At 42.3% G+C, this 23273-nt stretch overlaps 1 protein-coding gene across 12 annotated transcripts in view; it reads left to right on the forward strand.

Annotated features, from left to right (window-relative positions):
• Positions 1–23273, forward strand: part of SULF1 (sulfatase 1) — a 171920-nt gene that overhangs the window by 15676 nt on the left and 132971 nt on the right. For 6 of the 12 annotated variants that reach the window (XM_090040136.1, XM_090040124.1, XM_090040130.1 and 3 more), the window contains 2 exons: positions 19471–19536; positions 22410–22506. The exons of 3 other annotated variants lie outside the window; for them this stretch is intronic. The gene's annotated coding sequence lies outside the window, so the exon portion shown is untranslated. Of the gene's footprint in view, positions 1–11716; positions 11863–19470; positions 19537–22409; positions 22507–23273 lie in introns of all 12 variants that reach the window. 3 more of the 12 variants (XM_090040128.1, XM_090040127.1, XM_090040129.1) reach the window with 3 other exon arrangements.

Below are 23273 nucleotides of genomic sequence, written 5' to 3' on the forward strand. Positions count from 1 at the left end.
CCCGGGAATGGTGTCCTGTTTACCTCACCCTATTTACACTACTAGCTTGGAATGCCAGGTATTAGTAAAATCTAGCACACTCAGACTTTTACGCTTTGGTTCACCTGCTCTAGTACCTGGTGTCACTCTTCTATGGTGTTGGAAAGAAATTTCAAATGAAAGGACAAAATGTCATTAAATATTTCTAATGGAAACCAGAAAGCAAGCAAAACTATGAATTTTGCAGTTTTCCTACGTGGCTTGGATCTGTTCTACATAGATTTACTTTGTACATGAGCACATTGGCCTCTGTTAACCTTAATCAAGAAAATGGGCAAGTGGGAAATATTTCAGCCTCTCCAGTTTAACAAAGTATATGTTCTGTAATCTATCTTCCCTTTTCCCAGATATAAACAGTCATCTTCCCCTAAATCAAAAAAATTACATTGGCATTTTCTAGTAGACTGTATAGACAGAATCGATAATGAAATGTGGAATTTATCCCCTTCAGGTCACTAACTATTGTTTTGCTCTGCTGTATATACATGCCAACTAAAGTAAATTTCAGGAGCATAAGATAAGATGTTTCATGAACCTTTAAATGAATCTTCCATGCCTCTATTTTCTCCAGCTATTTTATGATGGGTGCTAAGAACTGATTTGATGATCTAGATTTTCAATATACAACTAATAATTTTATTTATTCTACAAAGCCCAAGAAGCGTGTGTATAAATATAGGAGTGTAGGTTGTAGCCGTGTTGGTCTAAGGACATAGGCAGACACTTTGTCTGTATAAGTGTATCTATTGCTGAAGTATATATATAGAGCAACAACTACTGGTACTATGTCTATTAACTTTGCACATATGTAGAATGTGAGAGAAGGATCTTAGGCCAGTGGGGAGGTCTCCCCCCCCCCCCTTCTTTTCTGTGACTGCAGCAGATACACTCAAAGAACCTTTGGAAAATCTGTGCATGGAAGAATGTTAGAAAGAAGGATTTGTACCCCTCACTGCAGCTGTCTTTTGAGGGGAAGGCTCCTTGCCCATTCTCCAACTGACATTCTTCAGGGAAAAAGCCCCATTTATGGCCCTCCCTCTCTTTCAGACCCAGTGGAGAGCATCACTAATAGTGATACACTTCACTTTGCACTGTGTAATGTCTCCATTGTAATGCCACAGAGAACTCTGAATGCTGGAATGTAAGAGACAGCCCTCATCATGTCACTTTTTTTCTTATTCCTGTCACAAAACTTGGTAATGTAATGAATACTGCCTGGCACTTCACTTATAAGTCTTAGCTGAGAAGCTAAAGCTAGTGTTCTTAGACTACCTTTGCTAGTCAAGAGCAAAGACCAGTGTTGGGATAGTTTCACGGCTTGCACCTTACTGCTTGCCTTTCTGGTAGGTCTTCTACAGAGAGAAGGCTTCAATTCCCTCATCTGTTTATCAGGCTCCTGGCAAAGGCACTAATTTTTTAAAGCAAAATGCTTCCTCTATTGGTGAAGATATTATCAGTAGAAATTCCTAAAACTAAGTTATTGTGTCTCAAATTAAGTCTTATTCTTGGCTCATTTCCTAAAATTATGCTCTGAATGGTATTGAATATGCTGGGTGTTTATAAAATATTATATCTGAAAGCCAACTTTGTATTATATCTAGACAAGAGTTCCTAATCTACACCTAAATAGATAATGTTTATGCATTTGAAGCTTCGGGCCAAGTATTTATGTAAAATTAGCTCACATGTCATGATTGCCTTCTTGTAACTGCCTTGCAGGTCTCTAGCCATAGTTATCACTGTGTGGCAACCACTTTTTATTATCCTTCATTTTCAAACACTGTTTTTATTGTTAGCCTGAATGTAAACTGGTACAATACTTCTGTAAGCATAGAAGCCAAGCCCAAGGGAGATTTTTCTGCATTTGTCTCAAGTTTTAGGTCTCTAACAAGTCCGCCAAAAGTTTGAAACACCATTTAGCTGAGCTTTGTGACTCTTGAAAAGCTTTTTATTTTCAAACAAACCTTAACCACAGTTCAGAGCCTTCAAGATCATTTAGAAAAGAAATACAAAGTGAAACTTTGTACATGTAGCAGGCTTGCCTTTTGGAGCTTGGGTTGAGTCCCAGGCTTGAAATCTTGATGTTTTAATTGGTGGAGCCTATCCACCAATCAGGAGGCAGCAAGAGAAGTTAAGTCATGCCCCTTTCCTGAGGGGAGGGGGAGAGGAGTTCCCCCACCCCCACCCCCACCCCCACCCCGGACCTGATTAAAGACTGCAACACTCAGGTCCAGAAGACTTCAGGGCCCGAGCCCTGGAGCATATAAAAGGAGCTGCGTGCCCAGCACAAGGAAAACGCACCCGGGACAGAGAAGAGAGAAGGATGGGGCTTAGAAGAGCTGAGGAGAGCTGCTCAGCAGGGTCAAGTAGTAGCCCAGAAGCGCACATGAAGACTTCCATCAGTGGGGAATGGCGGATGGCTCCAGCAGCAAGGCTTTCAGTGTGCTGCACTGTGTCCAGACCCTGGGAGCTGCATGAGGCAGCTTGGGTCTGCAACCTCTGGTGTGCAGCCAGAGACACGGTGCACAGGCCAATGCACAGAGTAGGACCTTTGGAGCACTTGGGCGGCTCAGGTCCCCAACCCCAAGAACAAGGCTGGAGCTCAGTGCAGGAGGCGCTGCATGGAGGGTCCGGGAGTGGACCCCGCCTGGAGCTGCATGAGGCAGCCCAAGCCTCCAACCCATAGCAAAATGTTGAGTCCAGGAAGCCAGACAGTGCTTGAGCTACTGAGCCAGTAGACAGGGCCGAGCCAGAGGCCCCAGATGCCCTGCATAGAGGAGCCCTGTTCCAGGGGACAGCGATCACCCCCCCACGAAGCACACTGCAGGCAAGAGAGCAGCTTGACGCAGAGGACAAGGGTCACCCTCCAGGCCTGTGAGCTGTGAGTTTCAGGGCAAAGAGGATTCTCACAGGGGAGGGGGAGCCCCCCCTGGCTAGTTAAGCACTTCTGAAAGTGGAGGTCCCATTGGGAGGGCCCCCCTAAAGTTACCAGCTTTCTTGTAGGGCTTGGGAAAAGCACAAGGGCATTGGGGTTTCTTCTTGGAATTAAGTTTATCTCTGGGGTTCTTGCACCATAAGTGGTATGATGTCATGCCTTATATTTTGTGAACTGTCATGTTTATTAATTAGTAGATGAGTAGAGTCCTAGGGCTCTGCTGGGACCCCCTGTTGCTATTATTTCACCTGTTGTTTATTTGTATTTAGCTGTGACTTATTTATTGTTCACCCATACTTATCTATAATTTATCTGTTAGCTATCTATGTTTATTTTGGGGTTTATCTGTTTCAGATCAGATACCTGTATCTGGAGCGCTGGTATAAGGTTTTATGGCATTTACTCAGAGGGTATTGTTTGTAATTTGTTTAGATATCTAATATACTACATATGTTTATATCCGTGTTTCTTTTCCTTGTGATAACTATATACAAATTTATTTACATTAACTTAAGTCCCCTGACTGTCCTGGCCTGGTTCTATAGGGACAGAGGGAAACTGAGCGGTCTGCGGTTCCCCCAGAGCACACCTGCCAGCTAGCAATTCCCTTCAATTGGAGAAGGGGAGTATATATCTGTTATCTGGGCTACATACACAATCACTGCACTTGGTTCTCATGGCTTTTCTGATCATAACATTTCTTCCTGCACAGTCACCAGCAGTACTGCTTCTTTCCCTTTATTTCATGTTGTCTATTTCTTCATTAAACTCTGTATCATGTTAATTTAATCCTCAGAAAATTTTGATTCTTCTGTGTCTTTGTTGCTCTAGTATCTTTAATTAAAACAATATAACTTTAGTTCAGAATCCTTTGCATACATATAACTATCAACTGTATAGTTTTGTTACCTTTTAATTACCTTCTCTGAATGACCAAAAAGTTAATAAGTATAAAGACCTATCTGTTAAAAAGATTGCTAACTACCTTAACAATTAGTTTTGGTAATTTGACTTCCCAGTTAGTCAGTTACTGATTTCCACCTGGTTGAGTCAATGCAAGTCTATTCTCCAAAAGCTCCCTGTTGTCTAAAATTAAAAACTTTATGAATGGCATCAACTGTCTGTTAGTGTATTCACTACCAAGCTTTTAATTAGGAACATATAGCTTGTTCCAGCAGCCAGTAATATCTCAGAAAACACATTTTTAAGTTCTACTTTCTCTTAGTTTCAAGGCAGAATATCTGAATCACCTTTCAGGTAGACCGATTGTTTGGGGTAAAGAGAATGAAAGCTGGGAGCATCCTAGGTTATGATCTGAGATAAACAGCTGATTCACTGCACGACCTTGCACAATTGGTTTGACCTGTTTGTGGTCAAAACCTATTTAGCATATTGGGTATAAAAATGATAACTGATCCACATTTCACATTTGAGATACACTTTCTGGATAACGAAATATGAGGGGGTAGGAGAGAAGAGTTGCATTAATATTTTTAAGGAAAAATGCATTACGAGTCATGCAATTACTATAGCACCTTTGATTGCCTGATCTACTTCTATGACTAACTCCATTATATGTGTTATTAGAAATTAATGCTGAGTGCAGTCAGTGATGTCAGACCATACTGAAAGGGACAGCATAAAATGAGGGACAAAACAGAAGAAATAGGTTTAGTTTAAAACAGTAATTTTCACTAATTGGATACAGAATTCTAGAATTCGGACAGTGGTTGTTCAGGTGAAATGTGTAATTACAGAGGCATACACATTACACCAGGTGCAGGGTTGTGTACCAGAAGAATGATTCTGGAAAAACATATAGTTTATGACAAGGACACAAGGAGAAGAAGAAAAGGAAAAATAAGACTCTATCACGGGAAAGAAAGTCAGGGTGCTGACAGGTGTTGGGAAAAATATAAAGCCAGAGCTTTAACCGGAAGAGGAACTGCATCAGTTTGACCTGGCTTCCCAGTGTCTGTATAGATCATATGCTTCAGTGGAGCTTTTTTGGTGGTTTTAGCTAAAGCTAATTCAAAAAGCCCCGCTGAAGCCCTACTGAAGCACATGATCTTCACAGACTCTGGGTGAGTCAGGTCAAACTGACACAGTTCTTCTGAGCATGCATTGTGCTTGTTGTGGGGCCAAGCTAAAAGTAAAGTGCCATTTTTTTTCCATGTCTGCCAGCAGCCTTAGTGACTAGTTCAGAGTTTGTCCACACTTCCTTTCATCATGACCACAGCTGTGAAGTACATTCCACCTACCCACTCTGCCTTATTTCTGGCATTAGCACATACTGAGCAAATGTAGACACCTTCATATGACTGCACATGTGCCAAGACAGAAAGAGTCTTTAACCATTGGTGCAGAGCTTAAGGGGGATCCTGGGGATTTGGCCAATGGAGCAGGAGTAAATACACAGAGCATGTTCCATGTCTGTGCTCTCAGTCATAGCATAGAGGGAACATAGACTTGGCTTAAGTATTCTTGCACCCTGCCTGTGTGCTAGAAATGAGGGCTGGTAACTGCATTACAAGCTACGGATCACAGGCATAACTGAGCAGTTCTGTACCCTCAGTGGCAGTGCTGCATATAGCTGCCACTGCAGTCAAGCTGCTGGCAGAGGCACCCAGGCCAGTAGTACAATGACTGCTATGTTTTCATAGCTCCTTCCTTCCAACCCCCTCTTCTCACACCTTAAAAAGGAGGTCTGGAGCTAGTGCTCCCCACTTTCTCTTCTAGTTACACTACAGCTACAGATTGTGGAAAGGCTTTGCAGTATATGGAATCAAGGTTAGACAAAAGAAAGCAGAAATGTACTGTTTGTAAGACATAATACAAATACCATATCCATGAACCTAACCAATTGCTTCATATCCTTGAAAGAATTAAAGCGAAAGCTATTAAGAAATTTCTTGCCTGCAGACTAAAATATGACTTGCTTAACTGTATTGTCCCAACTATGCTTCCTGTACATGAGGAGGGTGTGGAAAAGTTGCATGTGAATAATAACTTGTTTCACCATCATGTTTTAATAAATGACATGAACATTTGCTACCAGAATAAAACAAAAGTTTGTAAATATTTACATTCCCAGTGTTTGGCATATTTAAACTTGTTTCAGCTTTCTGAATTAAGTTCAGGGTTTTTTCCTTTTGTGCTTTATGATAAGCAAGACTTTCAGTGGATTCAAATCTGTAGTTCCATGAGAGGCTGATTAAATATACAAGTTACAGAATGTAGTTAATCCATAACTATTTTCCATCCATTCTTAATCCAGATTTACAAACACTGGTACGTAAAAGGAAGGTTTCAGCAAAGCAGGAGAAAAACCCAGGTTCCTCCCCACCCTCTGAACATTGTTTGTGGTATCTTGTATTAAACTCTTAAATATGACTCTAATTAGGGTGATAAGCCATATGTTTTATGATAAAAACAAAATTCCAGTTGATTATTAAAACAGCCTTGTAAAGGTTATCACTGTAATAGGTACAAATCTATTCCATAACTGTTTAAACCTCAATAAATATTGTGTTACCATAAAGCAGCAGCTTAAGTAACATAAACAATATAAATACATAGGAAGGTCTAAAATATGTTTTGAATTTCAGAAAAACATCCTGTTAATTTTTTTTTAGTTTTCATATTTAGATTCTGAAACAAGCCAATAGGGTTTTTCCAAAGCGTTGAGAAAAATGTCTTGGGAAAAGTATCTTTTCTGTTTACAGTCATGCTGCCATTTGGTAATATTTCAGCCCACTGGAAAAAAGTGCTTGTAAACATGATAGAACTGTCTGCAGGAGTTTAGATTTAATCCTGTAACCTTTAATATAAGCCAAAGTTCTTTGTGTCTATGGAATATGTACTTATTTCTGTGAACTAATGTAACAAAAGGCAATCCATTCCAACACTCCAATACCATTGACTTTTCCGTATTAATTAATTAAATTATGAATTATAATTGTCTAATTAAAGCACAAATGTCCATGCCAGAATGGCAAATATCAGAGACACTAGTGTGGTGCGGTCTTCTTTGTCATTTGTTTGTTCTGTTTCGGCTTCTCAAGTATTTAAATGCTGCCGGACTCTTTGTGATTATAATGCTTTTGGAAGTACTAATTTTAATTCTACACCAATGAAACCTTTATATTGAAAGGGTAGATGGAAAATACAGAATAGTCAGGTTTCAAACCACAATGACTTTTAAGTGTGCTGAAATATAGAAAACCTGCATTATTAAACCTCTCTTTTTTCCAACTAAGCTATCACTGCCTCTAGTTAGTGTCTCTCACTGAACAGCAAACTTTACTTGGCTGCTGAAGAAACAGATCTGCCAGAACAGTGAAGCAAAGAGAGCTGCTATTTTATCAACTAAGAAAGCACATACATAATTGGAAACGCATTAACCTTCATCAAGTCACATCTAAAGAAATTTCCTGTCCCACCTCCTACCTTTGTTTACTTTTGAATTTTGTTTTACACTTCAAAACTATTTTCTTCTTCATACTTTTCATGTCTGGATCCAAAACTCCGTTAAAATCATGATACATAACTTTTACAATGCAAATTGTTTTTCTTCCCCCACAAGTGTGTGGTGGAAGTTTTTTCTTAAGTATCCTTTACACACTAGGCACATTTACAGATGTATTTACTGTGTCCAAGATTTACTCTGATGTAAACTAATCTGGAGTAAGCACTTTTGGGCATGCATTTACACATGCGGGGATTAGGGAGCAGATTTATACTTCGTTCCCTGAAGTCCCACAATGGGACCCTGCTACTACTGTGGGGAGCTTCACACTCCCCCCAGGCAGCTTTCTCCTGGCCTGAAGGGTGCTGCCTGCTGCTGGTGCAGGGAGCTCCTGGCCCTGGGACACTGATCAGGGGCGAGGGACTTGGAAAGAGCTGCAGGGGAGGGACAGGTCCTAGCCCCTGTCCCCATCTGCCAGTGGGGCAGCTAGTTCACTGCTATCATAGAATCATAGAATCACAGAAGTAGGGTCAGAAGGGACCTTGTAGATCTTCAAGTCTGACCCCCTGCCTGGGCGGGAGAAAAACTGGGCTCAAATGACTCCAGTCAGGTAGGCATCAAGCCTCCTCTTAAAGACCCCCAGGGTAGAAGCCAGCACCACTTCCCTAGGAAGTTGGTTCCAGATCCTAGCTGCCCTAACTGTGAAGTAGTTCTTATGGATGTCTAATCTAAACCTACTCTCCAACAATTTATGGCCGTTATTCCTTGTTATGCCAGGGGGCAGTAGGGGAAACAAGGTCTCTCCCAAACCCTTCTGGTCCCCCCTAGTGAGTTTATAGACAGTCACCAGGTCCCCCCTCAGCCTTCTCTTGTGAAGGTTGAACAGGTTCAGGTCCCACAGTCTTTCATTGCAGGGTCTGCCCTGTTGTTCCCGGATCATGTGGGTGACCCTCCTCCACACCCCTCCTGAAGTGGGGTGCACAGAACTGGACACAATACTCCATCTGTGGCCTGACCAGTGTTGCATAGAGGGGGAGGATCACCTCCTTGGCCCTACTTGAGATGCACCTGTGGATGCACAACAAGGTCCGGTTAGCCCTGCCAACCGTGACCTTGCATTGTTGGCCCATGTTCATTTAGGAGTCAATAATGACTCCAAGATCCCCCACTGCCCCACCAGCAGATCATGCCTCGACTACCCAAATAGGGCATGAGGCTGGGACCTGTCCCTGACCAGGACAGTTCCCAGACCCTGCCCTGCATACTCGTTGGAAGCTAGGCACCTTGTTCCCCACCCAGCTCTGTGAGTGTGGAGCTGGAGAGTGGAACAGGCTGGGGGGCTTGTCCCCCACTCAGGTCTGTGAGTACAGAGCTGAGTGGGTAACAAGCTCCCCAGTGTTCTTCTTCCCCCCTCCCTGCCCCCCAGCTCCATGCTCATGGAGCTGGGCAGGGAAGAGGCTCCTCTGCCCCTGCCATCAGGGAGCTCCCAGTGCCAGCTCTGTGACCAGTGCAGGGAGCTCCTTATCTCCCAGCCCAAGCTCTGTGACTACAGGGCTGGTCTAGGAAGCCCTTATCTCCCAGCCTGAGCTTCACAGTTATGGAGCTTGGGGTGGGAGGTAAAGGTCTCCCAGCACCAGCCTCACAGTTGCAGAGCCGGTGTTGGGAGATAAGGGTCTCCCAGACCCTGGCTCCCTAATCATGAGGGTGGAGTGGGGGCTGGGAAATAAGGACATTGTCCCTGCCCAGGCTCCAGTGTTGGATCCTGCCCTGGCAGCAGGCAGCTCCCAGGGGCAGGGAACAAGCTCCTGCCTCCTAGTAGACGACTGACTGGGAGCAGATTTTGCTCCCAGTCAGGGGTCTACATGAGCACTATGGCACTGTTACTAGTTTCATGTTGCAGTAAACTATGCTAATGCCAAGTTGAGTAGGAATACGGTCAGTAACTGGGCAATCAAATTTTAGTTTCTTTGGGCTAGATTTTTCCATGTTTGGTCACCCTAGCTACACTTTCAGCTGTGACTAGTTCTATTAGGATGATGATTGGACTATTCACTGGACCCATCTACACATCTATATAAAGGTGAAGCAGTAAACCCTGGCACAGTATGTGCCCCTGCACTAAAGTACATTCACGCCCCAGGGAGCTGGGTTAGCATCTACATGTGCATTGTTGTGCATGAGAACTCTGCAACAGGATAGTAGTTTCCTTCAGCCTAATAGGACCACGCATGTAGACGCTAAGATATTTATTGCAGAGCTAATTAGTCTACTACACAGTACACGCCTCGTGTAGATATGCCAACGGACTAAAATTCTTTGTGAGTACAGTTGCAGAATTAGACCCTGTATAGTTAATATAATTTCAGAATGAATGATAAAGAGGTTGTTTGATCACATGAAATGAACAAGCTTTTTGAGGGCGTTGCATATTTTTCTTGCCTATGAGTTAAGGCAAAGTTCTGTTGGTATTGGTGTAAATCTAAAGTACATTCTTTAGTAATCTAATTTTTCAGTGAATATGGATTTCTACCTTGTGTTGTGGAAATCAAGGAGTGAAGTCCAGTTCTCTCACTAGCTAGAAAAAGCACTTGTGAGCAAACTCAAGCCCTTATGCCAATGTATTTTTACAATGAAACAAAATGTCTTGAGATGTTAGTCTATCAGTTGGAAGATTCAGAATCCCCCATCAGTCAAATGATATGGTAAGTGCACAAAATCATAAGCAAAGGTTGTTTGCCTAGAAAAAGACTTTTGTTTTTCAATTATATTCTCCTTTCTAAATAGTATGAAATTCAAATCCTAATTTAATAGTAACAAATCTTGGTTTCCTCATAGGCAAAGCCCCCAGTGGAGTTTTTAGGCATTTTTTCTGAAGTTAGTGAGTTAATAAGGAATTCAGAATTTGACCTGTTATCATTAAAAGGGAAGTAGTTCACATCTTACCTAATGATGATGCTAATGAAGAGGTTTTTAGACATGCACTGTTTGTTTTTTTCCCTGAATGGAAATGAACTGACACTGGATCAGCTCATTGCTCTCTGTATTACTTCTATCACCGTTGAACATGCCATTAAAAGAGCTGATTTAATTTTTAGAGCTGTTTATGATAAAGAACTTCTTTACTCTGTTGATAGAGCCATGGAAGGGCCTGGCAAGTCTATTTTAAACACCATCACTATTTATGTTTACAAATAGAAATACAGAACGTGTTTTATTGGCTTATAGGATCTGAACCACTAGCTATGTCTATGTAGCATATTTGTCTAAATCAGGGGCTTTCTACTTTTTTTAGTAAGTATACCCCTGGCAGCCGGGAGCAGGGGGTGGCATGTGGCTGGATGCAAAGCGGCATGTGGGGGTGGCACGCAGCTGGACATAAAGCCAGGGTACACTTACTAAAAAAAGGAGCAGCAGCAGGAAGCTTTCTGCCTCCGCCCCATGTCCAGCCAGCTGGGCGGCACCTGTGTGGCCCACAGAGAGGTGCAGCTGCCCTCACCCACCCCCAGCCTTGCTCCTGGGAGGCAGAAGCACTCCATCCCTGCTTGCCTGGATGTACCCCCTAGGGCCCTCCCAAGTACCCCGGTCTAAATTTTCCACTCATGTTTATGCCCAGGCTGCTGCACAAGTGGTAGCCATGGCAAGAGCACTAATGTTCATAAGGACTAATGTGTTATTTGATGACATTTCTGCCACCAGGTAATCTGGATCTGCTTATGACATGAGAACAATGCCAAAAACCATTAGGACTTTGTACTAGAACTCCCATATTTATCATCAATGGAGTTGAAACATTAGGAAGTGTTAGGATATTTTCTCTGAAAAGATCTTCTTTCAGAGGAGATCCTTCCTGCTCACTGTAATCCCCACTAACATCAGTGGGTAAAACTGGCATAGACAGGGCTTTGAAGAACTGAGTGCCTGGAGGACTTTCTCCTAAGAAAATTATGGGTGCTTACCATTAGAATCAGATACTCCCCTCCCTTCTCTGTTATTTACAAAGCTAATAAATTACTATCAAAATATACTCGGCTGTTTATTTTTCTTTGCAGTTAGTAGTTGCAGGGAATTATTTGTTTTTGCTATTTATATTTATAGAATCTTTAATCCCCCAATTTACCAAAGCATGTTACACAACTGTGTGCACAGGAATTATTTCGTTCACCAGTGAAACAAAACTGTATCTGGGATGGAATGCTAAGTTGTTCTGTGCAAGCATTTGTATATACATATATAGTTGTTTTTAGGGAGTAATGCTGAGTAACTCCATTTGTAAGGCTTTTCTACAGATTTAACACTTTCTCCTCTGAAAGACCTCGCTTACAGCAGCATGCTGAGTGCACAAGTTCAATCCTGACTCAGAGACTGCCTCTTTAATGAATCACAAACAGTACTTCTACAGCAACTTGGCTTGTCCTTGGAGGTAGGTCAGCTATGCATCTCTTGTTATCTAATCTCACATCATTACAATCCCTGCATGTAGATTGTGGTCAGCTATATTGCCTCTTCTTGCACCATTGAGAATATTCAGAATCCCAAGACATCACTGACGTGGTAATACCCTAATGAAAATACACCCTCGTGTATGATCGGTTGCATATATGCTACTCCAAGAAAAGAGGGGCCAGCAATGATTCAAGACTTGCAGATGGCAGGCAATATATCTCCGATTCTAATTAGTCTATAAGGTGAAAATCTACCCTGCTTTCAGGCAGAAATATGATCGGTCAGGAAGTCCCTACCTAGCCTACATATATTATCTCTATATTCTAGTACACCGTGTAGACTAGGCTTGTTTTCATTGTGCCACTCTGTTAAGTTCCCATCTCCATGACAAATTGGAATCATTTTTATAACCAGATTCCCTGATGTAATTGTATACAGGGCCCTGGGAATGAAGAAGAGTGTGGATAGTACAGAGGATAGTATAGCAATGGGAAGGAATAATACTAGCAGCACCTGAAAGAAATTGGGAAACACATTTTACAAAACATCAGGATTTTGGAATGACTAGTCCTTTACTCTTGTACCTTGATCATCAGTCCCTTTGTCCTTTGTAATATACTACTGCCATGCTGTAATATATAGATGGAGGGAGGAAACGCATATATGGAATCATTAAGGCAGAAGTACCACTCCCTAGGCATCTGATCCATAGATTTAATACATTTCATAGACATTAGGCCTGGAAGGGACCTTGTAAGATCATTGCGTCCAGCCCCCTGCCTAAGGGGCAGTAAGTCATCTAGGGTCAAAGGATCCCAGCAAGATAAGTGTCCAAATGTTTCTTGAAACTATAGGCCAGTTAGTCTTACCTTGATCCTGGATAAGGTTTTTGAGAGAATTATTCTGGCTCATGTCCATGAGGGGCCAGCAGGGGAGATCATGCTTAGGGGCAACCAACGCGGGTTCTTTAGAGGCAGGTCCTGTCAGACCAACCTGGTGGCCTTCTACGACCAGGTCACCAAATCTTTAGGTGCAGAGGGGTAGCAGTGGACATAGTCTTTCTGGACTTTTGGAAGTCCTTCGACACTGTCTCTCACCTCGTTCTCATTAAAAAACTGGGGGACTGTGGTGTTGACACCTACACAGTCAAATGGGTCACCAACTGGCTGGAGGGCCACACCCAGAGAGTGGTGGTGGATGGGTCATTTTCAACCTGGAGGGATGTGGGCAGTGGGGTTCCGCAGGGCTCGGTTTTCGGGCCCGCCTGTACAACATCATCATCAGTGACTTGGACAAAGGGGTAAAAAGCACCCTGTTCAAATTTCATAGACTTTCATAGACATTTGGGCTGGAAGGGACCTCGGAAGATCATCGAGTCCAGCCCCCCACCCAAAGGGCAGCAAGTCAGCTGGGGTCATAGGATCCCAGCAAGATAAGCATCCAATTTGCTCTTGAAGGTGTTCAATGTAGGTGCTTAAACCAACTCCGGTGGCAGGCTGTTCCAGACCTTGGGGGCTGGAACAGTAAAGAAATTCTTCCTTATGTCCAGCCTGAAACGGTCTTGCAGGAGTTTATGAGCATTTGACCTCGTCATCCCCTGGGGCAGTCTGGTGAACAAACGTTCCCCCAGATCCAGGTGGTCACCCCTGATAAACTTATAGGTGGCCACCTCTAAGCCTGCGGTTTTCCAGGATAAAGAGCCCCATGGCTCTCAGCCTGTCATTGTAAGGTCTGTTCTCCTGACCTCTCATCATGAGTGTGACTCTTCTCTGGACTCTCTCAAGCTTCTCCACATCCTTTTTGAATTGTGGAGCCCAAAACTGGACACAGCACTCCAGCTGCGGTCTCACCAAGGCCGAGTACAAGGGGAGAATGACATCCCGGAATTTGCTTGAGAAGCATCTATGGATGCAAGCCAGTGTTTTGGTCACTTTAGTAGCCTCAGCATCGCATTGCAGCCTCATGTTCATCTTGTGGTCAATGATGACCCCCAAGTCCCTTTCTTCCATAGTGCTAGCCAGCGTAGCACTGCCGAGCCTATAAGGATGCTGCAGGTTTTTCTTCCCAAAGTGGAGAATTTGCTGATGACACTAAGATGTGGGGGGATGTGAGCATGCTAAAAGGAAGGAATAGGCTACAAGTGGACCTAGACAAGTTACAGGGGTGGGCGGATGAGACTAGGATGAGATTCAACACTGACAAGTGCAAGGTGATGCACCTGGGCAGAAGAACAGACACCATACCTACAGGCTGGGTAACTCCCTTCTCATCAGTGCAGAGGCAGAAAAGGATCTTGGAGTCATCATTGATGCCAAGATGAACATGGGCCGGCAGTGTGGGGATGCAGTCAGGAAGGCCAACCACACCTTGTCATGCATCCACAGATGCATCTCAAGCAGGTCCAAGGAGGTGATACTCCCCCTTTATGTGGCACTGGCCAGGCCACAGCACTTCAAGAGGGATGTGGACAGCATGGAGAGGGTCACTTGCATGACCAGGGGGCAGACCTAGAGGAGGGCCACTTGCATGACCAGGGGGCAGCAGGGCAGGCCCTACGAGGAGAGGCTATGGGACCTGAACCTGTTCAGCCTCCACAAGAGAAGGCTGAGGGGAGATCTAGTGGCCGTTTACAAATTAGTCAGAGGGGACCAGCAGGCACTGGGGGAGTCCCTGTTCCTCCAAGCGCTCCTGGGACTGACTAGACATAATAGTCACAAGCTGACAGAGGGTAGATTCAGACTAGACATCAGGAAGCACTACTTCATGGTCAGGGCAGCTAGGATCTGGAACCAACTTCCAAGCAAAGAGGTGCTGGTTCCTACCCTGGGGGGTCTTTAAGAGGAAGTTAGATGAACACCTTGCTGGGGTCATTTGACCCCAGTACTGTTTCCTGCCATGGCAGGGGGTCAGACTTGATGATCTGCTCAGGTCCCTTCCGACCCTACTAACTATGAAACTATGAAAGTGTCCAGAGTAGATGCTTGCACCACCTATAGGGGGAGTCTGTTTCAGCCTTTGGGAGCTCAGACAGTAAAGATGTTTTTACTTATGTTCAGCCTAAAACGGTTTTGCAGGAGTTTGAACCTCCCCCAGATCCTGATGCACACCCCTTATGTACTTATAGGCTGCCACCAAGTCACCCCCGAGCCTGCACTTCTCCAGGTTGAAGAGTCCCATAGCTCTCAGCCTCTCTCCATAAGGCCTGTTCTCTTGCCCTCTAATCATTCACATGGCTCTCCTTCGGACTCTTTCAAACTTCTCTACGTCCTTCCTAAATTAAGGAGCACAGAATTGGATGCAGTACTCTAGCTGCAGCTTCACCAAGGCCGAGTACAGTGGGAGGATGACATTCTGGGTCTTGTTCGGGATGCATCAGTAGATGCAAGCCAGAGTTGTATTCATTTTTCCAGCTGCGGTATCACATTGGTGGCTCATGTTCATCTTGTGGTCAATCATGACCCACAAGTCTTTTTCGGTCATGGTGCTAGTGAGTGTAGTATTGCCGAGACTATAAGTGTGATGCGAGTCTTTATTCCTGAGGTGGAGCACCTTGCATTTCTCCGTATTGAATGCCATCAGGTTTTCATTGGCCCACCTTGGAAGCCTATCAAGGTCGGCCTGGATCACCAGCCTGTCCTCAAGTGTGGACTCTCTTCCCCAAAGTTTGGTGTCATCAGCGAATTTGGCCAGTCCACTTTTGATACTAGTATCCAGATTATTTATAAAGACATTAAAGAGTACAGGTCCAAGAATGAAGCATTGGGGGATGCCACTGGACACTGAGTGCCATGGTGATTCAGTTCCATCAACTACCACACTTTGGGTCCAACCTTGGAGCCAATTCCCCAGCCATCAAACTTTGCAGTAGTCAAGGCTGCAGTTGCCCAATTTTTCCATGAGGACATCAGGTCAAAGGCTTTTTTAAAGTCCACATATATGACATCAACCTCTTCCCTTTTGTCCAGGTGATATGTCACCTGGTCATAGAAGAAAATGAGATTGGTCAAGTAAGACCTTACACATAACAAACCCATGCTGGCTGTCCCTCAGAATGCTGCCTTCTGTTAGCCTGTCTAGAATGGTTTCTTTGGTAATTTTTTCCAAAATCTTCCCAGGGACTGAGGTCAAACTGATTGGCCTATAGCTTCCCAGGTCTTCTTTTCTCCCTTTATTGAAGATGAGCACCACATTGGCCCTCTTCCATTCTTCAAGTATTTCGTCTGAGTGCCCCGAGTTATTGAATATCCTCACCGGTGGCTGCACTATGATGTCTGCCCATTCCTTTAGCACTCTTGGGTGCAACCTATCCAGTCCAGCTGATTTATGAGGGTCCAGCCTCTCAAGATGCTCCCTCACAAGATCCACACCAATAGTGGGCATATATTCTTCCCCACCCTGGTCATCCCACATCATGTTAGGCAGGGTAGTCCCTTTGGGCTGGTGCAGAACCAACTCAAAGTAATCATTAATCCAATCTAATGCTACTAAAGTAGATGTAAAAAAAAATCACTACTAGATTAAATGAGTATTGGATAATGCCTTAAATCTTTACTGATATGTAGTATCCAGTGACTTTTTCAAAAAAAGTATCACTCTTCTATGCTAGCTCACTGCTTTTATTTTCTTGTGTGTGCATGTGCACATGCAGACAATAAGGTTGCTGTAATCACAGTGTTCCATTACTATATAGCTGCTGGTGATGATCTTTGTCTTTGTTTTCTTATGTATCTGTGTAGCATTATCCAACATATGGGATACAGTGGTGAGCAGAGCAAAAAAGATAAGAAACAATTAATTCCAGTCCAGGAAAAACATGGATAACTGAAGCACAGAAGAAAATGCAACTGCTGCCATATGTGCACAGTCAACTCTTTAATGTGAACAAGGAAAATTTGAGGGCTGCTTTTTAGGTCTCTTCCCTCAGCAATTTTCTTTTTTTTTTTAGCTGTTCTTTCTTCATTAGCTTTTGTGCATCTTGACTATTATTTTTCATGTTCTTCTCTGCTTTTTACTTTCTTGGCCACTGTAAATCACTTTTCCTTCCAAAAAATCTTCACCCAATTTGTTTCCCATAACAACAACAATAATAGAAGAGAAATATTCCTTTTAATGGCAAGATTGTGGCCAAAATCTTTCTTCTGGTGCTTGTATGCAACCATCCTTGATTTCACTGGGATTTCTGCTTATATTTCTGAGGGAAAATCTGGCCCTTACCTTCACTGTCCACCCAGCAATGTAACTACAACAAGCAACAGCCACAAAACAAAGACATCCCTTAATAATTTTTTTTCGAAAATGAAAGAATGATTTACTATTCTCATTTTTTTTTTCTTCTAACACTTGTAAAGCTTTCCCTATGCTCTCATATTATGGCTGACCTGACCACTGATCCCTTGTGTATACACCAGACTGTGAGCGCCTAACAGGGATATCCAGACCAGACTTCCTTAGCCAATAATAGTTGTTCAGTGTAGCACCTGTGGCTCTTCATAGAAAATTATATCAAAAGAGTTTTTGTTGTCATTGTTTACTGCATGCATGGAGTATATCTTTCCTGTAATCATGAACAGTGCAATGTATTGGATCTCTTTCTCTCTATTGCTCATGGTACAACTATTGCAAGTTTGCAATGTATATTTGGTTAAGACTGACTTTGTATGGCTCCTGGGCTAGTCAGGGATGAGCATCATTGGGGAAACACAACAAGGAAATTGTACTATCCTTGTTTTTTTACAACTTTTAATTATGTCAATTTTTTTTGCGGAGCAAAAAGTGCTGAAATGTGATCAATCCAGTTATGTGGGGGAAAAAAACACGTTCCGTTGACCAAGGCTTGGCACTAGCAATCAGCAGTTCAGTTCTCTTTCAAGCTCTGTTACCAACTGATCGGGTGATTTTGTGTTAATCACAGATCCCGTCTACACCTTGGTTTCTCCTTCCTATAAATGAGGATTATGGTCTCTGTTCTCAGATGTGCCAGTGCTCAGAACATGGTGCAGCTGAGACCGGGGAGCTGAAAGACTTCTTTCTGCTTTGCTTGATTCTGTTTCTGGCTGAGCTCTGAACTGGCTTCTGGCAGTGTAAAAGCTGCTGTATCTTGTGCTGCTTGTGATGGCCCTCCAGAGACCATGACACTGACAAAGATTAACAGACCATAGTGTGCTCTGGCCCCAGCCCAACTCATACATTCCTCCCCCTAATGTAAGGGTTTGGCAGATTGCTGGTTTTATGCCCCCTCAGGATTCCCCACATGTTAGTATTAGAAGTAGAAATTACCTATTATGTTGTATAGTTCATTCCCTTGCCCACAGAGGGCTATTCCCTATTACTGCATTTAATACTGCTTTGTCCAGCCTGGTTCAGCCTGCATCTCATTTGCACATGAATTCTGATAAAACCAAAACTAAAATGTCTGTTTCCAAATGATTTTGAAAGAGAAAAAAAATCCATAGATAGCTATATCTCAAATCAAAGTATAATCTTTGCAAACTGATTTGACAACTGAAAATGCAACAACAGATAAGGAACAAATATTTACGCAGTGTAACTACTTATGGTTGATTCGGGGTTTAATTTTATCCAACTGGTCCACTTGTGCTTAGATATAATGTTGCACTTTGTGTACTATAAATGTTGCCTGGTGTGACTTACTTTTTGGAGACAGTACTGTAATTCATAGTATCATGGCCCAGCATGATGGATCAGCAGAGTACAGTATTCACTGAAAGAGGCAATTCCTCAGTGGCTACTTATACCTATATGTATAACCTTATTTGAGAACAAAATGTTTTTGCTTTCATTTAATGTGTAGCCACCCTGCTGCTCTGATTATCTGAACTATCACATCAGCATTTGCTTATGTAAATTAGAAAACTGTAGACAGAAAATGCACAGATACTACAAACTTGAGATAATCAATCCTTTTAGAAAGTGAGAAAAACTGTATTATGAAGTAGAGCTGTATACTTTTTTTTTTTTTACCTCTGATTATTTCATAGCTATATGCTTGTGTTCTATATTACCTTTCTCCTTTTTAGACTCTGGACTTAATATTTGAAGGTAGAAAACCCCAGTAGACTTACTGGTTTTCACAGCCATTATCAACTTGAAAATTTCATAGCAGATGCAGTTTTTTCTCAATTTATGGAGGATAAAGTTTAACCACAAACTTTATGGTTAGAGTTTAAATAGGGCCTTCTGTGTTTTTGCTTTTTCTGTCTAGTAACAGAATTAGAAAGCTACTGCCACCTATAGCTACCAGATATTCTCAAGCTACTCCTCTGAAGAAAGGAGCTGCATGTGCAACAGAGACTTCTCAGTATACTAAGAAAGCTTGGCAAATAAACTAGTCCATTATACTGAAACTTTGCCCATTGAAATGAAAGACAATCTACTCTCCGTGACAGCCATGGGATTAGCTTAAAACCTTCTGCCCAATGTAACATTTATTTACTGTGTTGGAATATATGCTTGATAAAAGTGCAGAGAATAACTAATGCTTTTTATTATTATTTCTTCCCATTAAAATTGTTAGCTTATTGTTCAGCATTGATTTTAAGATTCCTATTTTTGATATTTATTGTAGTAAGAAATTGAATTGTGGAAAAGTGTGGAAAAAGATGACAATATTTCTTTCTTTCATCAGAAAAAGGTAAGTTTTAAAGAAATGTAATTTTCAGCTATTTATAGCTTAATAATAACTGAGTGCATCTACAGGTGTATATTTACTGGGGAGTAACCAAAATTACAATACAGTACGAGTGCAAGTCTATACATGGACGCCTGTCCTGCGCAGTAAATATGAAAACTTATGCCAACTTGAGCGTCATGCAGGTATCAAATTTATACCCAATTAGTTACTGTGCTATTAATTCGAAATAGGCCTACTGTGTGGTAAAAATACCGTGCAGTAACCCTACCCAGGAGTATGTCTACAGATGCTTGGGAGCAGTTTTGCTCCTAATAGGAGTAGCCAGGTACAGGACTGTTCCCGCCCTATTCTGCCCCCCTGTAGCAGCAAGGGGGAGCTCCATGCTTCCCCTGAGAGCTAGCCTGGGGGCTGGCAGGGAGCACAGGGCTGGTCCACATCCACAGAAGACTAGGAGAACTTTGCCAGCTGTAGTGGCACCTGTCTTCTGGGCCCGTACGCATCAGGAGAGGTCCTGAAATACACGAGACTGGGAGAGCACTGCTGCTGCAGAGCTCTCCCACCCCATGCACATGGGGACAAGCCCTGTGCCCAGCGGGCTTTCCCATACAGCCTGGGGCTGGCCGGGAACTGTACCATTCTTGGGCAGGTCCCAGCCATCTCACAGGCTGCATGCTGCGGAGAACTCTCCATACAGCCCAGAGCTGGCTGGGACCTGTTCCTGGCCAGCTCCAGTCTATGTGGGGAAGCAGGGAGCTCCTGAGTCCCAGCGCTACTCAGCTCCCAGCTCCTGTGAGAAGCTGGGACCTGAGCAGCACCAGGGTGGGGGAAGGAGGCGGTGGGCAGGGAGCTTACCTTGTCCTGGCACTGCTTGGCTCTTGGAGGAAGCTAGGAGCTGAGAGTGCCAGGACCAGGGGAGTTCCCAGTCCCCTGTGGCTCCCTAATGTAGGGGCTGACTGGGAGCAAATTTGCTCCCAGCCAGCATCTATATATGCACTACTTACTGCACAGTATCTACTGTGCAGTTAGTTTACTACTGGTATTTATGGGTAGTAACTAACTGCACAGGAGAGTAATTTACTGTGCAGTAAATGTGCACACATGTAGATAGTGATGCTGTAGTACATAAGTCTACTGTACACTAATTAGTACTGTGTAGATTAATCTACTATACAGTAAAGCATCTCATGTAGATACACTCACAGTATATTCCACACTCAGAAACACAACTGCGAAGACATTCTGGGGCATCAGTCGGGAGCAGCTCTTCAGGCTTTTGTCTCTGGTGTGCTTGAGAGCAACCACTGGGGATAATTCTCAAGGACCCTGACCAATATTCCAAGTCTGGGGTGTGAATGTGAATTGTTTTAGAAGGTGGCCTGTGTGCTCAGAGCAGTCCTGGCCAGGACACCATTGTGGTGTAGACATGTCAAGAGAGACTTCTGAATGAAGCAAAGAGATAGGGTGGCTTCTGGATAGGCTTGCTTCACATGAAAAAGGTTTGGTGCTATGAACAGGAAAACTGTCTTCTGTTGTTTACTTTGTACTCTGCTCAGGAAAGTACATTATTGCATGTAAATAGAATTAAATGAAAGCTACAAGACCACCAATTTCTTCTAACTGAAATAACTTAAACCCCACATTTTGGCTATCTGCTTGGGTCACAAGAGATAACACAAGCTATGAAATGGCTGACACTTACTACAGGAAAAAGAGACATGTTAAATTTAACTGATGGCTCAATTGAGTTTTACATAGGCCAAAGTTAAAGAAAAACTGTATCCAAAACCTCTAAAAATGACACGGATAAATTCAAACAAATTACAAATACAGCAACTGCAAATTATTAATTTTTTACAAATTTTCAAGAAGATAAACTGACAGATGGAGTACATAAAGATTAACATGGCAAGATCCTACAGAATGTAAGGTCCTCTAAAATAAGGATTACGAGGATTCACTAGAAATACTTGAAAACCTTATGGAATTTAATAGGATGGGTATCTTTGTCCACCAGTGTTTAGAACCATCCTTTAACATAGTATAAAGAGGAGAGGTCTTTCTATTAAATTCTAAAATAGATTCCAAACCCAAAGATATCATTTAGTAGGACTTTCTTATAGGGAGTGTAACTACTAATTACTTTTACCTTCTACTACAATATATATCACAAGACACAGTAAATTATAAACAATTAGGCTGTCTTTAATTGTCATTATAAATTAAACAACTCTTTCATAAGAGCTCTCTACAGCTGTCTATTGTTATGGCAAACCTTTACTGAATAATAGTGGTATTGTTCTATGAATCTTAAGATCATTACATAAGGAAAATTTTGGAGTATGCTAAAAACTAAATGATCAGAATTACATGTGTGAATGCTCCTACTCCATGGCAAATTTAGAATAGCTTATCCCTCATTAAAAATGGATTTACAGTTAGCAGTGTATAAATTTGCATTTGCGGTCTCGATAGATTGGCTGATGTGTTCTAAGTTTGCACTCTGACTTGCCTCATGGTTGTTTGTCTGTTGATCCCTTGAATTAATTTTTCCCAAATAAAATGTTCCTGTGGGTTTTCTTAACTGGAGGTCCAAACTGATGCTTTGGCTCTAGGCACAGCTATGTATTAAGTACTTCAGAAATCAAGATAGCATGAAGATATCAAGAAGCTTTTACATTTGTTTTCAATTCTATTATGTTTTCATTATCTTAACAGTGACAATTTGTTAATTTAGGCCTTGATTAAATAAAGTAATTACGCTTGAAATAATTTGGTTCTCCAAGCACAGTTTAAATTCCAAGATGACCAGGCCTCATGAGACAACTGAAATGTATGATATGCAGCAGTACTAACTCATTTTGATCTCTTTGCAGGTCCTAGATGCAATAAACTTACTAGACTAGACATACAGACTTCTTTCAATGGTATGAAAATTAACCCAGGCACATCAGCTGCAGGAAATCTTCAAAGGTACAGAAATCAAACACTTAACCAATAATTAATTAAACCAAACAAGCCATCAGCATGTGCTGCTTAGCCTATGTATTAAGTTTGGTCTCTAATGAAGCTATAGTAAATCTCCTGGAGGTTCTATCCTGTCAAATTTTAAAGCCTCACGGCTAAGTTGGGGATCCTTAACTTTTCAGAGATCCAGTAAATGATTTCACAAGATTGCTGAGCTGTTTCTTCTATTTAGCATTATTTTCAATACATTAGAAATTTTTTTTCAACAATAACGTGAGAAAAAAGTGCTTCACCAATTCTTCTGAAAACAAGTATTTTAGAGGCCAAGGAAAGTCATGTTAAGACGGAACTTTAAGAAAAAGGTTTCTATCCAGCAAAAGTAATGTTTGGGGTTTCTTTCCTTCATTTGTGTTTGAATTTCATTATCATAAAAGCAAATTGCCAACTATGGTGCATTCAGACATTATGCAAGCTATCCCACATGGCTCTGCCAGTGAAATCCAGACCTGATCTGCAATATTTCTGTCATTTCAAAGGCACTGCTGACTTTTAGACCTAAACTGTCAGTTGACAACAAGTTGTGTGGTGGTTTTGTTATGTGGCAAAATAGGCATAAAGGGACCAAGATAAACCTGATCATATTTCTCACGCCTCAAAACCTCATTTCTCAAAAACAAAGCACAGACTAAAATGGGAGCCACATGACAAATTACAGCGCAAGAAATTAAAAATGCTCTGAGTTTTATTCCTTCAGCATCCATAACATTTTCTGT

Source organism: Crocodylus siamensis, chromosome 3 (genome assembly GCF_052110815.1).
Source record: "Crocodylus siamensis isolate JL-2025a chromosome 3, ASM5211081v1, whole genome shotgun sequence".
NCBI classification, from domain to species: Eukaryota; Metazoa; Chordata; order Crocodylia; family Crocodylidae; genus Crocodylus; species Crocodylus siamensis.